General features: G+C 43.9%; 1 protein-coding gene and 1 long non-coding RNA gene across 2 annotated transcripts in view; one reads left to right on the top strand and one right to left on the bottom strand.

Annotated features, from left to right (window-relative positions):
• Nucleotides 1-302: 302 nt before the first annotated feature.
• LOC139280135 (uncharacterized) lies at nt 303-13,437 on the bottom strand. The gene is made up of 3 exons (XR_011596629.1): nt 13,300-13,437; nt 3,183-3,273; nt 303-1,904 (listed from the first exon to the last, which is right to left on the bottom strand). It is a non-coding gene; the product is annotated as an uncharacterized lncRNA (long non-coding RNA).
• The window catches only part of LOC139280134 (leucine-rich repeat-containing protein 4C-like), a 1,057,670-nt gene continuing 1,037,047 nt past the window's right edge, over nt 3,796-24,418 (top strand). Inside the window, exon 1 of the mRNA XM_070899660.1 lies at nt 3,796-3,849. The gene's annotated coding sequence lies outside the window, so the exon portion shown is untranslated. The remainder of the gene's footprint in view (nt 3,850-24,418) is intronic.

The raw sequence follows: 24,418 nt of genomic DNA, 5'->3' as shown, positions 1-24,418 counted from the left end.
TCTGTCCACCCACCCCCCGCAACCCCCACTCTCCCCTTCTTGCTCACTCCTCTCTCGCTCCCCACAGAAGGACACAAAAATGTTTGTGTAGATAATCACTCTGATATGTTTACTGATGGTGCAGCATAATGCTTTACTAATTTTAATGTACAAGTTGTTCATACCCATTGCTGGCATTTTAAGAATTTTGCTACCTATGTTACGGCAATCTTGCAGTGTATGTATACCCATGCTACTGGACCAATTTAAAAGATTAGCACTGGTGTACACCCTGAAGAAGTATTGGCCCAGTAGTTCTGTCTGTCACTTACTGGCAGCACATCAGTTTTTATTTTCATTTCCCGTACTCATCCTCTCCCGAAAGTAGTGACACTGCTAGAAAGACACTGATAGCTCACCTGTAGGTCATTCTTTATTTGCAAACGGAGCCAGAGAACTATTTCACAAAGAAGGGGGTAGTCTAGCTGAGCCTGATCCGTTCCTCACCTGAGATTCGCACGTGCATACTTGGAAGCAAGGGTAACTGGAGAATAATGGCTGGACTCTTGAATAACTTTTTTCTCACTTTCCTTGCCTAAGGATAGTGTGGCCAACTGCAATGACCCCACTATCACCTTTGTTGAGATGGCTAACTCAGCAACAACCAGAGATCAAGTCTTGTCTGTACCTCTTTTATCTGTTTTTTAATTCATATTCTAATCTCATTTCTGCATTGTGTTCAAATTGAAACTAGTTTTGGTTAGTCAAAGTCTCTCAGGATACTCTTGAGTGGAAGCAACTGGACTATTAATTATCTCCTTTGATTTTGTCACTTTTTTTCATGGACTTTTAAGATTAACAAAGGTGATTTTGAAAACAAAAGGCTGAGGAGTCTTGCTTTTTCTTGCAGTCCATTCAGATCAGCCCTAATGGATTAAACTAATCAACTTATTTCTCTTGTAGATCTCACTGGGATGTTTTTGAAAGAGCTAAATTTGATGGGTTAACTGTTCTGGGAACTGTTGAAATACTTGATGTATGATTGTGCAAAAAGAATGACCCAATTACACTGGAGTTGTTAGGAGATGAATGTCATGGGTATCACAGACAGCTTCATAGATGCACAGAGAAAGTCAGAGAATAATCCAATAATACACATAGCTTTCAAGCAGCACAGCTAAACCATCTGGTGGAAGTCTTGACAAATTAAAACTGCTTGAAGAGCAAATCACCAGGGCCTTGGTTAAAATATGCTCCTAATTGAAACACGCTCTGCTAAGTGGAGTCAGACCCATCCCTTGCGTCGTCAGAGTATCAATTACATTGATTTATCGTAACTGCTTTTACTTTAAAATATTCTTGTGGTCATTTTTCATATTCAAGCGCTGTGAATTGATTTTATTAAATGCAACATTGTCAACTTTAATGTCATGATGTGCCTCAAGAAGATGAGATTATTGCGGAAGAGTGCTTTCAAATAGAATATGTAAGATTGGCCGTAGCAGCACAGCTTTCGTTAACATTTGATTTAAATAATATAAAATAGGAAATAATCATCGCTTGGAGTCAAGCTGGTGTTTTACATACATGGACACCACTATTTTACCTAGTGTTTTTTGGTTGATTTAGTGAAAAGTGGCCTTGCGACTGGAATACCAACAACTGCATAAAATAAATGTAAGAAATTTCAGGAAAAAGGTAACTGTTCTTTCCAGCAGTGGAAGATAGAAACAGGTGTAGGCCATTCAGCCCTTTGGACCCACCATTCACTTAGATCAAGCTGATCTGTACCTTAACTCCATTTATCTGCCTTAACTAACAAAAAATCTATATTATCAGTCTTGAAAGTTCCAATTGTTCCAGAAAATATTTTTAGTTTCTGCTCCAACTCCACCTTCATCTTCAATGGCAACAGAGGTGCTGCTCTAAGGCAAAAAAAAGTAATTGGATACATATAACGCATCATAAAAACAGAAATGAGAAGATATAAGTTAGAAAAAAATGATTACCCATTAGAATGTTTTATACATTAGGAGCTGAATTTTTATTTTCTGCTATACCCCCCACCTTCACCTCTAATATCAAGTACAAAGAGCTCATGGATTTCTTCTGTAAAGTGGAAAATGCAAAATATATTTAGTTTATTACTTGGCACAACTATGAAGACAATTGTGGTAATGACTCATACTTCACAAAATTCATGTTAGTGGCTGCTGAGAGCATAGACAGCTTCATACATGCACAGAGAATGTCAGAGAATAATCCAATAATACACATGAAAATGTGTGCGAAATATCAGAAAGTAAGCCCACAGCCACACCATGACTGGTGGATGTACCAACAATCCTGGTTAACTCTAGTTTTGATTAGGGTGTAAAGTATGAGGATGTGACCTTATCTGAGAGGCAGAGAAACAATCTTTTGGACTGATGAGAATTTTGAGATCCAATTGCAGGAAGTATGGTCTGAATGTGAGAAACCCTTAGGATGCTGCTTCTGACATGATCTTAAAGGAACAAGAGCCGAGTCAGCCTGGAGGTAGACTTTATGATGGATTGAACCATTCTTGCCAAGGACTTTCAGAGAATGGCTTCACATCTAGATCTTTCTCCATCTTTGCTGGTGAGTATCCATTCACTCTATGCTGATATTTTAAAGTTGCTCTTCAAATTGCATTACCTTCTATTCAAGCACATTAAAATCTATTGGCTATTACTTAGCCCACACATTTACTTTCTCCAGAGTCCTTTCATTATTATTTATCTTGCTACATAAGCCCCCTAGCCACTTAGCTTGGTGTTATCAACAAATCTTATAATATTGTACTGGAAGTACCATGCTTCACATTGATTTTGGATAATGCCAATAGAAGAGGACCAGAATACTCTCCAGCATCGCTGTTATTTCCTCCTCATACATTTTTCCCCATTTATCACCTCTTTATATCATGAATTTATATTTTACGGGTTATTATGAATTAACACATTATCCTATGGAAACTGCTTTGTAAATTACACACGAGATACTGCATAGTGTCTAGTATGTTGCAAACCAGCAATGTGTTAAGGGACATAGATGATGTTACAAGTCTCAGAAGTAAAGCTAGAGCAGTTTACTAACCTTTCCACAACCCTGAAATATGTTCCCACTTTGGAAGACACTTTATCATGTTATAACTAGTAGGTGAAGTTTCATTTTTTTACCTTTACATCCGAAGGCGTGTAAAAATCTACAGCCTAATTCCTGCCCCAAAGAATTACTTAACCTCTTCCTTTTCAAAGAATTTTCAAATCCCTGTAAAAGAAAATTCCAGCTTTTAAACAGTTGAGATTAACCAGTTTATTTACTGAGAGCCAAAAATGTAATACAGGTGCAGTGTCCCGAATCCGGAACACTCAGGACCGAGGCCATTCCGGATTCCTCATTTTTCCCGACTTTGTAACGTCTTTCTGACGTCACAAATCTGGAAACACCCGAGCCCAGGTTCAGGTATTTCCGGATTTCGGAACATCAGAAAGTGGGGGAGGGTTAGGGTGGGGAGGGGAATGTGCTCGCCAAGGAGCTGTTCGGGCTGCCGACCCCATCGATGAGGTCGTTGGGCGGGGCCCCGCCGCCGCTGAGGAAGTGTTCGGGCGGGGCCCCGCCGCCAAAGAGGAGCTGGTCGGGCGGGCCCCATCATGGAGGAGCTGTTCAGGTGGGCTGTGCCGAGGAGGAGCTGTTCGGGTGGGCCCTGCCGCCAAGGAGGAGCTGGTAGGGCGGGGCCCCGTTGCCGAGAAGAAGCTGTTCGGGTGGGCCCCGTCGCGGAGGAGCTTTTCGGGCGGGCCCCGTCGCGGAGGAGCTGTTCGGGCGGGCCGGCGAGGAGGTCCCAAGGTAAGGGCAGCGGCGGCACCTCGAGGTCGGCGGGGCTGGATTCAGGAACATTTTACCGATTCCGGACAACCCTGCCACCAATTGATTTGGAGTCCGGATTCCGGAACATTCCGGATTCCAGAACTCCGGATTTTGGACGTTGCACCTGTAACTAACTTCTTAAATAACATTATAAAATCATGGGTATGCTGCTGATTCCTCATTGTCTATCTTATATTTATACATCTTTGCAACAGTTAATTTGGTGGGTGTTTTCTTTACCTTAAATGTTAGTAACTTTGCACATTTTTCTTCTTCCTGAAGCTCCACAATGTCATGGGCACCTGATGCACTTCATAGAAGTTCCATGTCCCCAACACCACCAAAGCAGATTAACTGATTATTTATCTCATTTGTTGTTTGTGATACCTTGCAAACAAATTGGTTGCCATATTTTCCTAAATAACAAGAGTGATTACAAAGCACCATGAAACAAGCTGTGAATTTGTAAGGCCCCGATCTTGTTATCTTGCAGGATGTGAAATTCACTGTCTGCTTCTGACATGGCGCAGTTTCAGGGGCTCTGTGGAATAAATATACCCTTTATAATGCATGAGCTTGGAGAGTGTTTAAGCTCCACTTGTTGTGTAATGGAAGCTAGCTGTCATTTCCCTTCTGCTCAAGATATCTGTGGTATAATAGATGGACATAGTGCTTTACTGATGTATACATGGTCTGGAATTGATTTAGGGTCAGTAAAAGAAGCACTTGCATTTATACAGCACCTTCTTCAACTACCGGACATCCCAAACTGCTTTACAGTTACTGAAATACTTTTTTTTTCTGCATAGTTACTGTTGTAATGTAGGAAACATGACAGCCAATTCACGCACAGCAAGCTCCCACAAACAGCAATGTGATAATTACCAGATAATCTGTTTTTTTTAAAGTGATGTTGATGGAGGGATAAATATTGGCCAGGACTCTGGGGATAACTCCCCTGCTCTTCTTCAAAATAGTGCCATGGGATCTTTTACATTCATCTGAGAGAGCAGACTGGGCCTTGGTTTTAATGCCTCATCTGGAAAACGGCACCTCCGACAGTGCGGCACTCCTTCAGTACTGCACTGGAGTGTCAGCCTAGATTTTTGTGCTCAAATCTCTGGAGTGGGACTTGAATCCACAACCTTCTGACTCAGAAGTGAGAGTCCTACCAACTGAGCCACAGCTGACACTTGTATGTATACAAGTGACCCTAAATCACTATTTCCAAGTTTGCTAATGACACAAAACTAGGTGAAATTGTGAGTTGTGAGGAGCATGCAAAGATGCTGCAAGGCGATTTAGTTAGGTTAAGTGAATGGGCAAACACATGGCAGATGCAGTATAACGTGGATAAATGTGAATTTATCCACTTTGGTAGGAAAAACATAAGGACAAAGTATTATTTAAATGGTGATAGCTTGGGAAGTGTCGATGTACAGAGGGACCTGGGTGTCGTTGTACACCAGTCATTGAAAGTAAAAATGAAGGTGCAGTAAGCAGTTAGAAAGGTAAATGGTATGTTGGCCTTCATTGCAAGAGGATTTGAGTACAGGAGCAAGGATGTCTTACTACAGTTATACAGGGCCTTGGTGAGACCGCACCTGGAGTATTGTGTGCAGTTTGGTCTCCTTACCCAAGAAAGGATATACTTGCCATAGAGGGAGTGCAGCCAAGGTTCACCAGACTGATTCCTGGGATGGCAAGACTGTCGTATGAGGAGAGATTAATAGAAACATAGAAGCATAGAAAATAGGTGCAGGAGTAGGCCATTCGGCCCTTCGAGCCTGCACCGCCATTCAACAAGATCATGGCTGATCACCAACCCCAGCAGCCCCCCCCCCCCCCAACGCCCCCTCCACACCCCCCAACACCCCCAGCCGCAAGGACCACATCCAACTCTCTCCCGAACACATCCAATGAACTGGCATCAACAACTCTCCATGGCAGGGAACCCCACAGGTCAACGACTCCCCGAATGAAGAAGTCTCTCCCCATTTTGGTCGACTAGGCCTGTATTCACTAGAGTTTAGAAGAATGAGAGGCGATCTCATTGAAATGTGTAAAATTCTGACTGGTTTGGATAGACTGGATGCGGGGAGGATGTTTCCCCTGGCTGGGAAGTCTAGAAGAAGGGGTCAGAGTCTCAGGATACGGGGTAGGAAATTTAGGACCGAGATGAGGAGAATATTTTTCACTCAGAGGGTGGTGAACCTATGGAATTCTCTACCACAGCAGGCTGTGGAAGCGGCGTCACTGAATATATTTAAGAGGGAGATAGATAGATTTCTAGACACAAAAGACATCAAGGCCATTGGGGAAAAAGCGGGAATATGGTGTTGAGATAGAGGATCAGCCATGATCATATTGAATGGTGGTGCAGACTTGAATGACCTCCCAATGCTCCTATTTTCTAAATAACTAATGTAAAACTATAATTCACCTCCTGTAACATACAGTAATCTGTAACATGCAAATGATAATTTACCATTGTTACTGTTGTGAAAAAAGTCACCTGTGTGAGTGAACTGCAAAGGTGACATGGTGACTGCTAATGAGCAAGTGTAACTGGGTGACATACAAGTGCCACATCACAATAAACATCCCAATTCAAATATGTAAAATAACTTGGGAATCCAGACATGATAATGTTGAAATTATTGTGAATTATTTTCAATACATAATGTGCCTCATGCACTGCATACTGCAATGATGAGTACCAAATACAAAAATCATTCGCAGTCTTAAATATATAAACAATAATATTACAGAAGTTCTAAAGATTCTAATAGTGTTCAATTTATACTGTAATTTGTTCAACTAGTTTTGTGTGCTTATAGTTTTTTCTTTTACATAAAGTATTTAGGAGATCTAGAGATACTTGATTAGCCAAAATTCTGTTCCCCAGAAGTCATTAGGGCTATTTGATTAGTGACTAGTAATCATTCTGTGATAATTCTTTATTTGGCTGGTTCACATTTCATTTGCTTTGTTGATAGGATGCGAGACGTAAAATCCTTTGGGTATTTGTTCCTTCACCGGTCCTTTTAAGCATTGCTTGCAGGTATATCCCTGCTTGAACAAATGAGCAAAAAGGAAGTTGCTTGCTGGAATATTCTGTTCAGAAATTGGAGTATTGAGTGCCTGCCTGCCATAGTTTCTTTAAAAAGGCTCAACTTTTTCTTCCTCTTTTTCTCCACGGCAAACAACTCTCATCCATGAGCCTAATTGGTCAGAGAATGCCAGCTTGCAGGCATCTTCACTGATGCCATGAATACCTTGCCTTGGTAAATACGTTTTGCACTTTCAAAATGTATGTTGTCATCGTTCCTTGGTGAATTTAATAAAAAGTCTTTCTTTATGTGAACCTGCGTTCTAGCTTTCCCCACCTTGCAGTTTGTCTGGCTGAGATTATCAAAACACACCACCTTAGTGGAGCTAAGACCGGGATTCAGGTTAAGCTGTTCATGTCCAGAACTTAGTGCTCAATTATTGGAGCTACTAACTGTAGCTACAACTAGTGGTCCATCATTTGCCAAAAAGTAACTGGAATAGTTATGAGACAAATATGAGGAGAAAAGTGTTGAATTTTACAGGATAATTGATACCTTTTATGACAAAAATATATTTCTCCTCTTCCCTTCTCTTTGTCTCTGTCTGCCACAGTACCACCACTAATTGCGAGCATGGGATGGTAAAATGTTCAAAGATCTTTGTCACTCGGTATCCTGAAAGATACCTTGGACAGTGCTGCAGCAATGAAATACACTGCTATCTATTTATTACTTTATATATAGCTGGACTTGCTGTGATTAGGAATTGGCTGATGGGAGCAAGAACCTTCCTAAGATAGAGTAGGAGTAGATTAGTTGTCACTGTATGGTGACATGTTAACTGAAGTCACATCATATCACTTCACTTGGTAATTCTGTGCCTGCCATTATTCTATATATTTTATTTTAACCTTTCCGAGATATCGTAATTTACAAATCAATTCGGTACTGTGCCAGAATTAACAGGTAGATATCACTATCTCTTCTCACAGTTTTACATACATTCTTTCATTAATTAATTACAACATTTGGTTTTCAGATGGTCTGCTCTCAGTAGCCTCCTACTTTGAAAGTACTATATATTTCCAGTGTCGCTGCCTATTTTGAATGTATGATATGTATTTCCAGTGTGCTCTGCGCCTTGGGTTTGACTGGGTGTTTGCAGCAACAAGGGCCCCAAGTTTCCACATGATTTGCTCCTGATTTTTAGGAGCAACTGGTGTAGAACAGAGTATCTTAGAAATCGGAATTCTCCACATTTAGTTTTGTGCAGTTCTAGTCAGGTAGAACAGTTTCACTTTGGAACAGAATTTTTTTTTCAAAAGGGGGCGTGTCCGGCCACTGACGCCTGATTTGAAAGTTTCCACAGTGAAAACGTACTCCAAACTAACTTAGAATGGAGCAAGTGAAGATTTTTGTACGCTTGAAAAAACCTTGTCTACACTTTAAAAAATCAGGTGCAGGTTACAAATTAGGCGTAGGGAACGAGGTGAGGGGGGGGGGGGGGAAGGGAAGTCATTAAATTCTACAATCAATCCTTAGTTATACTTATACAAATATTATACAAATAAATCCAACCTGAATAAAAATTTAGAAGCAAAGAAAAGATTAAATAAACCATGTTCCTCCCTGTGTGAAAGTGCTTCAGGCAGGCCTTTCAGGCAGTGGTGTGGCGTCAGTGTCTCGACGGCAGCGGCAGGCAGCAAGCAGCCTTCGAGCTGAGCTGCGGTGCTTGAGGCAGGGGTGTGGCGTCAGTGTCTCGACGGCAGCGGCAGGCAGCAAGCAGCCTTCGAGCTGAGCTGCGGTGCTTGAGGCAGGCCTTCATTCCCCGCGAAGATGCAGCACCCGGACGGACTTGAGGCCATTCGGCCATGGGATTGCAGCGGCGTCAGTGGCTGGCCGGGAGCCGTAGAATGAACACAGGACACACGCAACTCATTAAGGATCTTGAGGCCATTCGGCCACACTTTAGGGGCGGTGTCAGTGGCTGGCTGGCAGCCAAAGATACAGCAGCAGCCTTCGAGCTGTGAGGGGGACAAGGAGAGGCAGCCACAGAGACAGTTTTATACTTAAATTTGCAGAATGGGTGCTGCATTGTCAACACCATATATTATGCAATGGTTTGCCATCAATTCACTGCATAGGAGAGAATTGATTAGAGCTCACCGCACCAGGAACGTCGTACCCCGTAGGTTGATGGGCAGGAGACCTTACCCACATCGACAATATCGAACCAGGCGCTCATACCTGGACATGAGCGAGGCTGATTGTGTGAAAAGGCTGCGTTTTCGCAGAGAAGTTGTCACTGAGATCTGTGATATGGTGAGAGCAGATTTGCAGCCCAGAAGCAGAAGCCTTGTCTGTTGAAGTGAAGGTAACAGCTGCACTTTCTTTCTATGCCTCGGGATCATTTCAGGCTACAACTGGAGATGTGTGTGCCATCTCTCAATGTGCAATACATGCGTGCATTTACCAGGTCACGGCTGCACTGTATGCGTGGAGGAATGACTTCATCAATTTCCCAATGACCGCACAAGCGATCCATGAGAGGGCTGTGGGCTTCTTCAGGATTGCCGGCTTCCCAAAGGTACAGGGCTGCATTGATTGTACCCACATAGCCTTGCGAGCACCCGTGGAGGAATCTGAGCAGTACCGAAATAGGAAAGGTTTCCACTCTATCAATGTGCAGCTCGTGTGTAACGACAAGCAACGCATCATGTCAGTCGATGCGAGATACCCTGGCAGCACCCACGATGCGTTCATCCTACGCAACAGCGTTCTATCTGACATGTTTGAGCAGCAGCCAGAAGGGCAGAGCTGGGAGACAAAGGGTACGGCCTGACCACCTGGCTCATGACGCCCATATGCGTGACACGGACAGAAGCTGACCGTCAATACAACATGGTGCACATTGCGACGCGCAGCATCATTGAGAGAACCATTGGCATATTGAAACAGCGATTCCGATGCCTGGACCATTCCGGAGGACAGTTGCAATACTCTCCTCAGATTGTCGGTCACTTCACTGTTGTGTGCTGCATGCTTCATAACTTAACCATCATGAGGCAGCAGGAGCTGGTAGTGGAACCCGAAGACCGACGTGAGGGTCCAGTGCATGATGATAGTATTACGGAAGACCAGGATGTGGATGATAACGACGATCAGGAAAGCATGCAAGTGCCTGATGCCGGAGCACGAGGTCGGAGGAGGGCCGTCCATCGTGCCCCTTTAACGATTGCTCGAGACTTGCGTCAGCAGCTCATCCGTGAATGCTTCAACTACTGATGCCTGAGGGCTCTGCGACCACTTTTGCATATGGACATGTTTATTCTTTGCAGTTGTTTCTACGTTGTGTTGTGTTAATGGAACATGAAACAGTTTTAATGAAAAAATATTTTATTGAAAAGTTAACGTCACTCTAATAAAATATTTGTTGTATCAAACTATACTTTTTAATATGACTCTTGAAGATCACTTAAAAACTTTAAGATCACTTATAAACTTGTAAAGTTACAAAAGTTACAAAACACTTTCTATGTGAAAAATTTTACACTCTAAGATCACTTACACTTCAAGATCACTTTTTAGATGCAAAATTAAATAATTTACAGAATGTGAGAGCATTTACACTATAAGATCACTTAAAAACCATAAGATCCCTCATAAGTTGTAAAGTTACAAAACTTACAAAACAATTTCAATTTGAAAAACGCTACTGCAGTTACATCAAGAACAAGAACAAAGGCAGCAAAGAAAGGCTGCAACCATCTCTCATCCATATCTCAGTGAATGTTCACTTCCTCATGGGGGTGTCATTTGATTGGCTGGGCTGTGTGCTCTTATTGCAGCAGCCACCTCAACCAGGCCCTCCCTGACGACCTGTGCCGTAATTTGCATGCCCTCCCTGATGGCCTGTGCCGTCGATTGCACTCCCTCGGACATTCCCTCCCTAAGGTCCCGTGTCATTACTGCTATTTCTCCTGTCAGGAGCGTCAACTCTTCACCTACTGCATTGACACCACCGATGAGTGATCAGTTAAGCTCATTGGTCTCCATACCCAATGCCACAACCTGAGCCGCATCTGTTGCACGCTGCATCTCAGGAGAGCGTGTCTCCAATCTCCTTCTCCTCTGCCTGGGTCTGTCTCGTGGCACCACTACACTGGGAGGCGCGGGCACGGACGGTGGGATGCTCGGTGTTGCAAGCGGCAGAACTAGAGGGAGAGGCTCAGGCTGGAACGGTAGGACGCTCGGTGTTCCAGACGACAGCACTTGAGTGCGAGCCGTGGGCTGGGACGTTGGACGAATGGGTGTAAACTGCTCCATGATATCAGCAGCAACACTGGGACCCGAAGCGTCGGAATCAAAACCATAGTAGGTGGAACCAGAACCTATGCGAGAGGGAGGCGCAGGCTGGGACGGTAGTGCACTGACTGTAGAATGCTGCATTATACCAGCAGCACCACTGGGACCCGCAACGTCGGAAGCGAAACTATGGAAGGTGGAACCAAGACCTATGCTAGGAGTTGAAACTCTGATGCCCCTTGATGGGGGCTCATAAACATTAAATTGGAAGCTCTCCCCTGCAGACATTTCAGTCATCGCTGCCATCATCCAGTCTGGATCGTCCGCAGCTGGTTGTACTGGTTCTTGTTCTGTACCCTCAGGATCCTCAGGGTTGGCAGCAGCAGCATCGTCATCATCATCATCATGTTCTACAAAATACATTAGAACAGTCAAATGCTTAACAGCAAGGGAGGGGGCCGGGTGGGTGGCATGAGTACTCTCACACATAGCAGGCCAGGCAGCAGGTTGATTTAAAGGGCCATGATGCATTTTCAGGACGTAGCCTCTTCCTCGCGTGCGGGCCCAGCTTGTGCTGTACCGATTGCTTTACTCCATGTCCGACTCATCATAGCAGCTACCCTTTGTTCCAAGGATGTCAGTGGATGCAGATTGGGCACGCCTTCTCCTGTCCGAGTTGCCTCCCTTTTGTTGTGGGCCAATTTCTTCTGCAAAGAGTAAAATATAACTTTTTACAGAGTGTGTCAGTCTGCAAGGTGGGACATACAGATAGCCAGGTTACAATTACGATTAAATTATAAATGGGAAATATTACTTACACTAACTACTTGACCAAGGTCGTGCCATTTCTTTTTACACTGACTTCCAGATCTCCTAGTATGCACCACTGCGCAGTAATCTTCTGCAACTGGTTCTAGCGTTTCTTCATTTCTTTTGGTGGCACTTTTATGCGACCTCTGTTGCTAGTATCTAGCTCCTGCCATCTCTACTCAATTACGTTGACTAATATCTCCACTTCCTCATGCAAGAAATTCTTTATTCTTGGTGGACGTTGATCCATTGAATTGGCACTCTTATTTCTCCAAACACACAGTCCTTAATTTGCAGGCACCGGTTCTGCAAGTTTAGCAGTGAAAAGCTGAACTCACTGATTTCAGCAGGTGATTTATTCAGCAGTGCTGCTAAAAGCACTCCCTCACACACAGAAATATCAAGAAAATTAAAATACAAGCCTTTGCAGGGGTCCAAGAAACAAATCTTCACTTTTTCTGCAGCACGTTTAAAAATGGCCAAGTGCCAATGTTTACTTCAGACTGCGCGTGCGCGAACGCTCCAATGTGCACGCGCAGGGTTGCCGGCACCAAGAAGCCTCATTTCCCGCCCCCTCCTACTTACAAAATCGGCGCGAGCGGTAGGCTCCGCCCCCTGTGCACCGCGCCAAGCAGACATCGAGCTCCCGAATACCGCACTTTTTTTCCGGCGCCGTTTTTGGGGCGAAAAACAGGCGCCCAGCTCTGAGGTGCGCCTTTTTCGCCGCGTGTGGAAACTTGGAGCCATAAAGTCTGCATTTCATCATTGACTATACATGTTTTAACTGCAGATTGTTTAAACATTGTATCAATTTCCATTTAACCTTGCTACAAGATCAGAAAAGTCCTTACAGAAGCCGTAATAACTGTTTGAATAAAAATTCACAGATTATGCATTTTCTACCCACACACTGCAGAACCCGACTTCCTGCTGGCAAATTACAGCCAATAGAATCCATTTTATATTTTGTTATCTGATAATTACGCCTTCCAAAAGTAAATCAACTCCTGTTATAATTTGTGTCACAAATGTAATGGTTCTAGAAATGATTTAGTAATATGTACTAATTCCAATAAAATCATGATATAATTTATTTGAGAGTAATGAACTATTGACAAATAAGCATCATGATATTTCAGACTATAACCTGCTTTTTCCAAAATTTGAGGATTTTTCAAATATCACATATGCTTTATGTACTAATAAATTATTCCTCATCACAATTTATCCTCTAAATCACATACTTTAAAATAAGACGTACCGAATCCTTTCTCATTCATATACAGAAGAATCTCCATTCCCAAATCATGACTGTATTTTTTCTCTACGCGATACATTTTTACAGAGCTTTGGGTTGTTTCTCTGGTACATTTCCTTTTACAACATAGTTGAATATTTCCTAAGTCAAATATGAAAAAAAGAGGTTATTGTACTCTATGTAAAATAGTAAAGAAATGCATAACCTGCAGCTAGTTTAGTTTGGTGGACTTCACTAACTCAAAAATGCCATAATTTGAATATTCTACGGTGGTGATAGGTTATATTCCCAGAGAGAATGGCCACGTGCTATTAGTTCTGTTTTATGCTTGTTATATCCTAATTTTTAAAATCACACTTAGGAATATTTTCTAAAAACAAATTACTGACAGAAATATTTTGAGCGAGGTGAGTACCCTGACAGAATAATTGGCTTAGGATACAGTAGCATATACATATAGCTTAGCCTTTTGTTGATAACACAAGATGAAAAGAAAGAACGACTTGCATTTATATAGCGCCTTTCACGACCACCGGACGTCTCAAAGCGCTTTATTGCCAATGAAGTATTTTTGGAGTGTCGTCGCTGTTATAGTGACTACATATAGGGCCTGAATTTGGTCAAACCTAAGTTCCGCCCATTTATCGTCGAAAAGACCACTAAGATGCTGACAGTACTTTGGGCAGAGGTTTGGTGAAAAAATGGGAAAAAAAACGCATGGCGGAAAAAATGGGCATTACACGGCGATTCTGGCCAGCAACAGGCAGTAGGTTCAATTCTGGGCGGCAAATGCAATCCTCGACAAAGTAACGCCAAGGATAAAGTTGGGCCCATGGAGGGGGAAACGCAAAAACAAAAATATGTTCAACAAATAAAAAAACAAAACATGACAAAACCTTCAGAGGACCCTTTCAAACAAAATCGCTGCAAAAGAATTAAAGAAAAGCATCTCACTTACCTTTTCTTGCAGGTCTTCATACCTACCATCCAGGTAAGACCTGCTTCCACGCAGCAGTCTTTCTCCTGCTGGAGTGGAGGACCGCTCAGATGAATGTCGGCCGGGGTGACTTTTTTCGTGGTTGCACTCCGGCGCACGCCAGTAGACGCTCCCCAGCTGCCCTTTCAAACCGTCGGTGTAAGGGCCTCACCTATGTTTCTATAGCAGGAATGGGGTACTGAAGTTGAATGTTCAGCCATGAACTCATTGAATGGCGGTGCAGGCTAGAAGGGCCGAATGGCCTACTCCTGCACCTATTTTCTATGTTTTTCTATGTTTCTACCAATCTCGCACGGAGGGGAGAGCGCCGAAAAAACGGAGACTGCCGAGGCAGTCGGTGGTAGGATGATCGAATTCAGGCCCATAGAGATTGAGTAGATTAGGCCTATATTCTCCAGAGTTTAGAAGAATAGGGTCAAGTTTCGGCCTGAGTTGCTCCTATTTTTTTGGAGCAACTGGTTTAGAATGGAGTATCTTAGAAATTGCAATTCTCGGCATTTAGTTTGCTCCAGTTCTAGTCAGTTAGAACAGTTTCATTTTGGAACAGGTTTTTTTTTCAAAAGGGGGCATGTCCGGCCACTTACACCTGTTTTGAAAGTTTAGGCAGTGAAAACTTACTCCAAACTAACTGAGAATGGAGTAAGTCTAGATTTTCGTACACTCAGAAAAACCTTGCCAACACTTTACAAATCAGGCTTAGGGAACGGGGGGTGGGTGGGTGGCTGGAAGGGAAGTAATTAAATTCTACAAGCATTCAACAGTCTTACTTGTACAAATAAAGAGCCATCCTGACTAAAAAATTATAAAAAAGCAAAGACAAAATATTGAATATTCCTACCAGTGTGAAGTAGCAGCAGCCTTCGAGCTGCGGTGCTTCAGGCAGGCTTTCCATGTAGGAGACAGGGGCGGCGTCAGTGACTCGACGGCAGCCCAACAACAACGGCAGCAAACAGCCTTCGAGCTGCGGTGCTTCAAGCAGGCCTTCCTTCCATGTAGGAGACAGGGGCGGCGTCAGTGACTCGACGGCAGCCCAACAACAACGGCAGCAAGCAGCCTTTGAGCTGCGGTGCTTCAGGCAGGCTTTCCATGTAGGAGACCGGGGCGGCATCAGTGGCTCGACGGCAGCCAAAGACACAGCAAGCAAGCAGCCTTCGAGCTGCGAGAGAAGCTGAGGCCATTCGGCCACGGGATAGGGGCAGCGGCAGTGGCTGATGGCGGTCGAAAACACAGTAAGCAGCCTTCGAGCTGCGAGAGAAGCTGAGGCCATTCAGCTACGGAATAGGGGCGGCAGCAGTGGCTGATGGCGGCCGAAGATACAGCAATCAGCCTTCGAGCTGCGAGGGAGACTGAGGCCATTCGGCCAGGGACAGGGAGAGGCAGCCAGATAGCCAGTTTGAAACTTAAATTTGCAGAATGGGTGCTGCACTGTCAACACCACGGATTATACAATGGTTCACCAGCAATTCACTGCATAGGAGAGAATTGATTAGAGCTCACCGCACCAGGAACGTCATAGCCCGTAGGCTGATGGGCAGGAGACCTTATCCACGTCGGCAATATCGAGCCAGGTGCTCGTACCTGGACATGAGCGAGGCTGATTGTGTCAAAAGGCTGCATTTTCGCAGAGAAGTTGTTGCTGAGATCTGTGATATGCTGAGAGCAGATTTGCAGCCCAGAAGCAGAACGCCAACTGCCTTGTCTGTTGAAGTGAAGGTAACAGCTGCACTTGCCTTCTATGCCTCGGGATTGTTTCAGGCTGGAGATATGTGCGCCATTTCTCAACGTGCAATACATGTCTGCATTTACCAGGTCACGGCTGCACTGTATGTGCGGAGGAATGACTTCATCACTTTCCCAATGACCGCACAAGCGATCCATGAGAGGGCTGTGGGCTTCTTCAGGAATGCCGTCTTCCCAAAGGCACAGGGCTGCATTGATTGTACCCACATATCCTTGCAAGCACCCGTGGAGGATTCCGAGCAGTACAGGAATAGAAAAGTTTTCCACTCTATCAATGTGCAGCTCGTGTGTGACGACAAGCAGCGCATCATGTCAGTCGATGCGAGATACCCTGGCAGCACCCATGATGCGTTCATCCTACGCGACAGCGTTATATCTGATATGTTTGAGCAGCATCCAGAAGGGCAGAGCTGGCTACTGGGAGACAAACGGTACGGCCTGACCACCTGGCTCATGATGCCCATACGCGTGACACGGGCAGAAGCTGACCGTCAATACAACATGGCGCACATTGCGACGCGCAGCATCATTGAGAGGACCATTGGCATATTGAAACAGCATTTCCGATGCCTGGACCATTCCGGAGGCCACTTGCAATGCTCTCCTCAGATTATCAGTCACTTCACTGTTGTGTGCTGCATGCTCCATAACTTAGTCATCATGAGGCAGCAGGAGCTGGTAGTGGAACCAGAAGACCAACGTGTGGGTCCAGTGCATGATATTATTACCGATGAGCAGGATGTGGATGATGACGACGATCAGGAAAGCATGCAAGTGATTGATGCCGGAGCACGAGGTCGGAGGAGGGCCCTCCATCGTGCTCCTTTAACGATTGCTAGAGCCCTGCGCCAGCAACTCATCCATGAATGCTTCAATTACTGATGCCTGAGGGCTCTGCGATCACTGTTGCACATGGACATGTTTATTCTTTGCAGTTGTTCCTATGTTGTGTTGTGTTAATGGAAGATGAATCAATTTTAATGAAAAAATATTTTACTGAAAAGTTAACGTCACTGTAATAAAATATTTGTTGTATCAAACTTTACTTTTTAATATGACTCTTGAAGATCACTTAAAAACTTTAAGATCACTTATAAACTTGTAAAGTTACAAAAGTTACAAAACAATTTCAGTGTGAAAAATCTTACACTCTCAAGATCACTTAAGCTTCAGGATCACTTTTTAGGTGCAAATTTAAATAAGATACGAAATGAGAGAGCATTTACACTATATCGGTTAAAAACCCTAAGATCACTTATAAGTTGTAAATTTACAAAAGTTTGAAAACAATTTCAAATTGAAAAATCGTACACTCTCAAGATCACTTAAGCTTCAGGATCACTTTTTAGGTGCAAATTTAAATAAGATACGAAATGAGAGAGCATTTACACTATAAGATCACTTAAAAACCCTAAGATTACTTATAAGTTGTAAAGTTACAAAGGTTACAAAACAATTTCAATTTGAAAAACGCTACTGCAGCTACATCAAGAACAAGAACAAAAGCAGCAACGAAAGGCTGCAACCATCTCTCACCCACATCTCAGTGAATGTTCACTTCTTCATGGGGGTGTCATTTGATTGGCGGGCTGTGTGTCCTTATTGCAGCAGCTACCTCCCTGATGGCCTGTGCCGTCACTTGCACTCCCTCGGACATTCCCTTCCTACGTTCCCGTGTCATTACTGCTATTGCTCCCATCAGGACTGACGCTACGGATGAGTGATCGGGTAAGCTCATTGGTCTCCATACCCAATGCCACAACCTGAGCCGCATCTGTTGCACGCTGCATCTCAGGAGAGCGTGTCTCCAATCTCCTTCTCCTCTGCCTGGGTCTGCCTCGTGGCACCACTACACAGGGAGGCGCAGGCTGGGACGGTGGGACGTTCGGTGTTCCAAACGGCACCACTACACAAGGAGGCGCAGGCTGGGATCGTGGGATACTCTGTGTTCCAGACGGCAGTACTAGAGAGAGAGGCACGGTGGGACGCTCAGTGTTCCAGACGACAGCACTCAAGTGCAAGCCGTGGGCTGGGATGGTGGGTGAATGGGTGTAAACTGCTCCATTATATCACCAGCACCACTGGGACCCACAACGTCAGAATCAAAACCATGGAAGGTGGAACCAGAACCTATGCGAGTGGGAGGCGCAGGCTCGGACGGTGGTGCACTGGCTGTAAACTGCTGCATTACACCAGCAGCATCACTGGGACCTGCAACATCGGCATCAAAACCATGGAAGGTGGAACCAGAACCTATGCAAGGGGTTGAAACTGTGATGCCCCTTAATGGGGGCTCATAAACATTAATTTGGAAGCTCTCCCCTGTAGACATTTCAGTCAGCGCTGCCATCATCCAGTCTGGATCATCCGCATCTGATTGTACCGGTTCTTGTTCTGTATCTTCAGGATCGTCAGGGTTGGCAGTAGCATCATCATCATCATCATCACCATGTTCTGCAAAATACATCAGAACAGTCAAATGTTTAACAGCAAGGGAGGGGGCCGGATGGGTGGCGTGAGTACTCTCACACATAGCAGGCCAGGCAGCAGGTTGATTTGAAGGGCCACGATGCATTTTCAGGACTTACCCTCTTCCTCGCGTGCGGGGCCCAGCTTCTGCTGTACTGATTGCTTTTCTCCATGTACGACTCATCATAGCAGCTACCCTCTGTTCCAAGTGTGTCAGTGGATGCAGATTGGGTGTGCCTCCTCCCGTTCGAGTTGCTTCCCTTTTGTTGTGGACCAATTTCTTCTGCAAAGAGTAAAATATAACTTTTTCAGAGTGCGTCTTTCTGCAGGGTGGGAGATACAGATAGTCACGTTACAATTATGATTACATTAAAAATTCAAAATATTACTTACACTAACTACTTGACCAAGGTTGTGCCATTTCTTTTTACACTGGCTTCCAGATCTCATGGTATGCACCATTGCACAGTAATCTTCTGCAACTTGGTTCCAGCGTTTCTTCATTTCTTTAAGTGGCACTTTTATGCGATCTCTGTTGCTGGTATCTAGCTCCTGCCATCTCTGCTCAATGACGTTGACTAATATCTCCACTTCCTCATGCAAGAAATTCTTTGTTCTTGGTGGATGTTGTTCCATTGCTGTCTTGAATTGACACTCTTATTTTTTAAAACACACAGTGCTTAATTTGCATGCACCAATGCAGCACCTGTTCTGGACGTTTAGCAGTGAAAAGCAGCACTCACTGATTTCAGCAGGTGACTTATTCAACAGTGTTGCTAAAAGCACTCCTTCAGACACAAAAAAAACACCAAAATTCAATCCCAAGCCTTTCCAGAGGTCCACGAGACAAATCAGCACTTTTCTTTAAGTTCCTTTAAAAATGGACGAGTGCCAATGTTTCTGGGCTACTGCGCGTGCGCTCTAACGCGCATGCGCAGGGCTGCCGGCACGATGTTGCCTCATTTAACTTAGCCCCGCCCCCCTCCACTTGCAGAATTGGCATGACTGTGTGACTCCGCCCCTCGCTGCTGTGTGTGCGCCGCGCCGAGCTCCCAGGGACCAGCAAGGAGCCGGAGAATTAAGAGGTATTTTTCTGTCGCGCTTTTAGGCGCGAAAAACGGGCGTCCAGGTCGGGGCTGCGCCGTTCTAGGCGCGGCCCGAAACTTGACCCCTATGAGAGGTGATCTCATTGAAACATACAAAATTCTTACAGGGCTTGACAGGGTAGATGCAGGGACGATGTTTCCTCTGGCTGAGGAATCTAGAATCAGGGGTCACAGTCTCAGAATAAGGGGTCGGCAATTTAGGACTGAGATGAGGAGAAACGTCTTCACTCAGAGGGTGGTGAATTTTTGGAATTCTCTACCCCAGAGGGCTGTGGATGCTCAGTTGTTGTGTATTTTCAAGACAGAGATCGATAGATGGAGTATTGTGTACAGTTTTGATCTCCTTACCTAAGGATGGATATACTTCACATAAAGGGAGTGCAACAAGGGTTCACCAGACTGATTCTTGGGATGGGGGGCTTATCCTATAGGGAGAGATTGAGCAAGCTGGATCTATATTCTATAGAGTTTAGAAAAATGAGAGGTGATCTCATTGAAACATACAAAATTCTTACAGGGTTAGACAGGGTAGATGCAGGGAGGATGTTTCCTCTGGCTGGAGAGTCTAGAATCAAGGGTCACAGTCTCAGAATAAGGGGTCGGCCATTTAGGACTGAGGTGAGGAGAAACTTCTTCACTCAGAGGGTGGTGAATCTTTGGAATTCTCTACCCCATAGAGCGGTGGAGGCTCAGACTTTGAGTATATTCAAGCTTGATAGATTTTTGAATATTATGGGAAAGAAGGGATATGGGGAAAGTGCAGGAAAGTGGAGTTGAGGTCGCATAACAGCCTTGATCTTATTAAATGGCAGAGCAGGCATGCGGGACCGAATGGCCTACTTCTGCTCCTAATTCTTATGTTCTTATGTCATGTGGGAAATGCGGCAGCCAACTTGCGCACAGCAAACTCCCACAAACAGCAATGTGATAATAACCAGATACCCTGTAATCTGTTTTTGTTATGTAAAGTGAGGGAAAAATATTGGGCAGGACACCAGGCATAATTCCGCTGCTCTTCTTCGAAATAGTGCCCCAAGATCTTTTACGTCCAGCTGAGAGAGCATATGGGGCCTCAGTTTAACGTCTCATAGAATTGTTCCAATTCCTTTAGGATGGACAAATGCTATATTTTATGATGGTGAAGTATTAAAAGCAATGAGTACTTGGATTATCACCAATAAGTTGGTAGTTTAGACACTAGACCTTCTAATCACTTCAATTTACGTATTCCAGATTGACGACATTTTTAATTGATTATATTTCTTTTTTTAAATATGTGCAGGACAGATTCTTAATTTAATTAACAGGACAATGCAACGTCCGGTGGTTGTGAAAGGTGCTATATAAATGCAAGTTTTTCTATGTATTAAAGAGTCTTTGAATCAGTGGTGAGATGGCAAATAAAATTGGATCTGAATTTCAACTGTTCAATCTGAATGTCAGTTACACTTGTCTCAATTTAATTCTCAAAATGCTCCACGTTACAACTGACATCGGAGCAAACAAGCAAATGGAATCATTAGCGGTGTGCCTGGTGTTAATATTCAGCTGAGATGTTGCTCAGTTTGATCTTTGCCCAGGCAAATCCCTTGATCCCAAAGCAGAAGCAGGCTGAGAAGCTTAGTGGATATTTAAAGTGCAAAGTGTGGAATATTGGTTTCAGGATAGATCGACAAACATTGGCCCGACCTGCTGTTAATACCTTTTTGAAACTGAATGCAACTTCAGGATTTAGCGTATCCATATCCTAACGCAGAAATCCTGATGTTGCGGTCCGTCATTGGCTGCTCCAACACTGTCTGCGCTGTGCCCCCTCCCCCATAGTGGGCAATCAGTGTAATCAGTGAAACTGATGATAAACTTGAGGCTTTTCCGCAGTAATATCGCTGTTAAAAACCCCATTCAATGTTAGAGCTTGTTGGATTAGGTGTAATTGGGGTTTTAACAGCACATTGGCTGCTAAATAAACGTAATGGCCCTAAAAAATGAATTGTAATTTTTCGGGGTGTCAAATTTTTCCAAATAACACTTTTTAAGAAACTTGAAAAAAAAATTATATTTTTTTTATACTTTGTTCGTATTTATTTCAAGCTCACCTTTTCCCCATGTGAGAGCCCCAATCTTTGTTTTGCTCTCTAACATTTTCAAAAAATCAGAATAAAAGAAGCTTCTTCACTTCCTGGTTCCATGTCTGAGAATTCTGCATTGCGATTGGCTGCCTGGACAACTTGTTGCTGTCACAGCAGCTCGAGCTATGGAATTCCCACTAAACTACACTGATCTCAATTGCACGTCGATAAAGCCAAACTTCTCACCACCGAGATCGCGAGATCTTTGTGGGAAGCTTTCTTCAGGGCCAGCAGCGAGCATCTTTGCTTTGCCGCTGACTGCAAATTACGGGCCATTGATATGTCAACCCAACAAATATTTATTTTCAGTTGAATCATGCCAAAGTAATGTAATTTAGTTTCTTCAAAAATTTGATGGAAAAAACCTCAGCATTTATGCATTCTTATAGCATGCCCAGGATGTGCTGAGCACATCACATGGCAGAAAAAAATCAAAGAACAAGTTATTATTTAAATGGAGAAAGATTGCAAAGTGCTGCAGTACAGTGGGACCTGGGGGTACTTGTGCATGAAATGCAAAAGGATAGTATGCAGCTGCAGCAAGTGATCAGGAAGGCCAAAGGTATCTTGGACTTTATTGCAAAGGGGATGGAGTATAAAAGCAGGAATGTCTTGCCACAGCTATATAAGGTATTGGTGAGGCCACACCTGGAATACTGCGTGCAGTTTTGGTTTCCATATTTACGAAAGGATATACTTGCTTTGGAGGCAATTCAGAGAAGATTCACTAGGTTGATTTTGGGGATGAGGGGATTGACTTATGAGGAAAGGTTGAGTAGGTTGGGCCTCTACGCATTGGAATTCAGAAGAATGAGAAGTGATCTTATCAAAGCATATAAGATTATGAGAGGGCTTGACAAGGTGGATGCGGAGAGATGTTTCCATTGTGAGGGAGACTAGAACTAGAGGGCATGATCTTAGAATAAGGGGTCGCCCATTTAAAACAGAGATGAGGAGAACATTCTTCTCTCAGAGGGTTTTAAATCTGTGGAATTCGCTGCCTCAGAGAGCTGTGAAAGCTGGGAAATTGAATAAATTTAAAACAGAAATAGACAGTGTCTTAAATGACAAGGGGTGAAGGGGTTATGGGGAGCGGGCAGGGAAGTGGAGCTGAGTCCACGATCAGATCAGCCATGATCTTATTGAACGGTGGAACAGGCGAGAGGGGCCCTATGGCCTATTCCTGTTCCTATTTCTTATGTTCTTATTATATCACACCTAATTCATAACTTTTGAAGTGCAGTCACTGTTATTAAGTTGGGTAATTTTAAGAAATAGGAGAGTGATTGTGGTTTTTGGCACAGGTAAGGAAACTCCATACTTGTGGTTCTAACAACCTGGACATTTCTCCTGAATTTCCACTTCAGGGTGTTTCAGCTCATTGGCTATGTAACAACTTGGGGAGGCATTGATTCAAACCTCAGAAATATTATGCAGTTCTGATCTTTAAAAAAAATCTTTTTAAGTAATTGTAGCTGCTATTGTTCGGGCTCACATACATCACTCGATTGCGTTTCTCCTGATTTTAGGCCTGAAACAAATCCGTACTTGGACTGCTCTGCCTGCATTTTGGCCAAAGGTCATAGTATTTTTTTTGCAGGAAGCTATCACCACACTCCGTTCTCCCTATTGCATCCCGAGTTTTCAGTCGTTATGAGTTACTTAAATTGGCATATGTCCTGACAAAAGACGATGAATTGTCAATTCACGAGTCTGCTGTAATCCATTATAACTTAATCACTTGTGAGTTATATAGACAGCCTAACACACGCTGGAAAATATTTGAAGAGAAATGTGGACACAAAACCAATCTATAGATGTTTGAAAATCGCTAGTTTTTATTACATTTGCGCAGTTAAGTACTGAGGGTGGTGTAAGCTGCTATCTGATGCATGAAGCACTTGCTGTGACACATTAAAAATAAATCAATCATGTAGAATAGCTTTTGGCCTCGTAATGGGCCCAAATTTGGCCAGTACAGATTTCTGGCGCACTCACCAGAGGTGTGCCGCTTTTGTAGAACAAAAAGGACGGCAAAAATCTTCAGGCCGAGTTTGGCTACTCCCCAGTCTCTCCTCAATGGTGGTGCAGCGCGGTAACTGGATTCGGGGGCGGAGCCAGGTCCTGGCGCTGAAAAAAATGCCGGGACCTCTGCACATGCGCGCTAGAGTGCGCGCGCATGCGCAAAAGCTCCTCGCCCCCAGAATCCATGATGTGCTCTGCAGGCTGTGTGGGAGGGGCCCGAAGCACACCGCCCCTTACCTGGCCGAATGGGCTCCCTCATCGGCGGTCCGCTGCCTTCCTTTCACATAAAGATAGGACTTCTAATTTTTATTTGTTATTGATTGATTGATTTGGTCTTGGTGCTTTAGGTGCAAGGTTCCTTCTATTTCTTATTTGTTAATTAATTGCTTATTACTTTTTGTGCTTTGCTTAGTGCTTTGTAAGTCTTGGTGCTAGGTGCAGGTCCTCTCAGCTTCCTTGTATTTTTTATTTGTTATTGAATGCTTATTTTTGTGCTTTGTTTAATGCTTGGTGCTTTAAATGTACTGCTTTGTTTAGTGCTTGGTGCTTTAAATTTACTTACCTGCGCTGATTTCTTAACTCTCCGCAAGGGTTTTCTGTGCGGGCCACAAGTGGCCACATACGCTGGCCTAAGTTAGTTTGGAGCAGCTATTAGC

The sequence above is a fragment of the Pristiophorus japonicus genome, chromosome 14, assembly GCF_044704955.1.
Source record: "Pristiophorus japonicus isolate sPriJap1 chromosome 14, sPriJap1.hap1, whole genome shotgun sequence".
NCBI lineage: Eukaryota > Metazoa > Chordata > Chondrichthyes > Pristiophoridae > Pristiophorus > Pristiophorus japonicus.
This window is presented reverse-complemented; position numbering and strand designations above follow the sequence as displayed.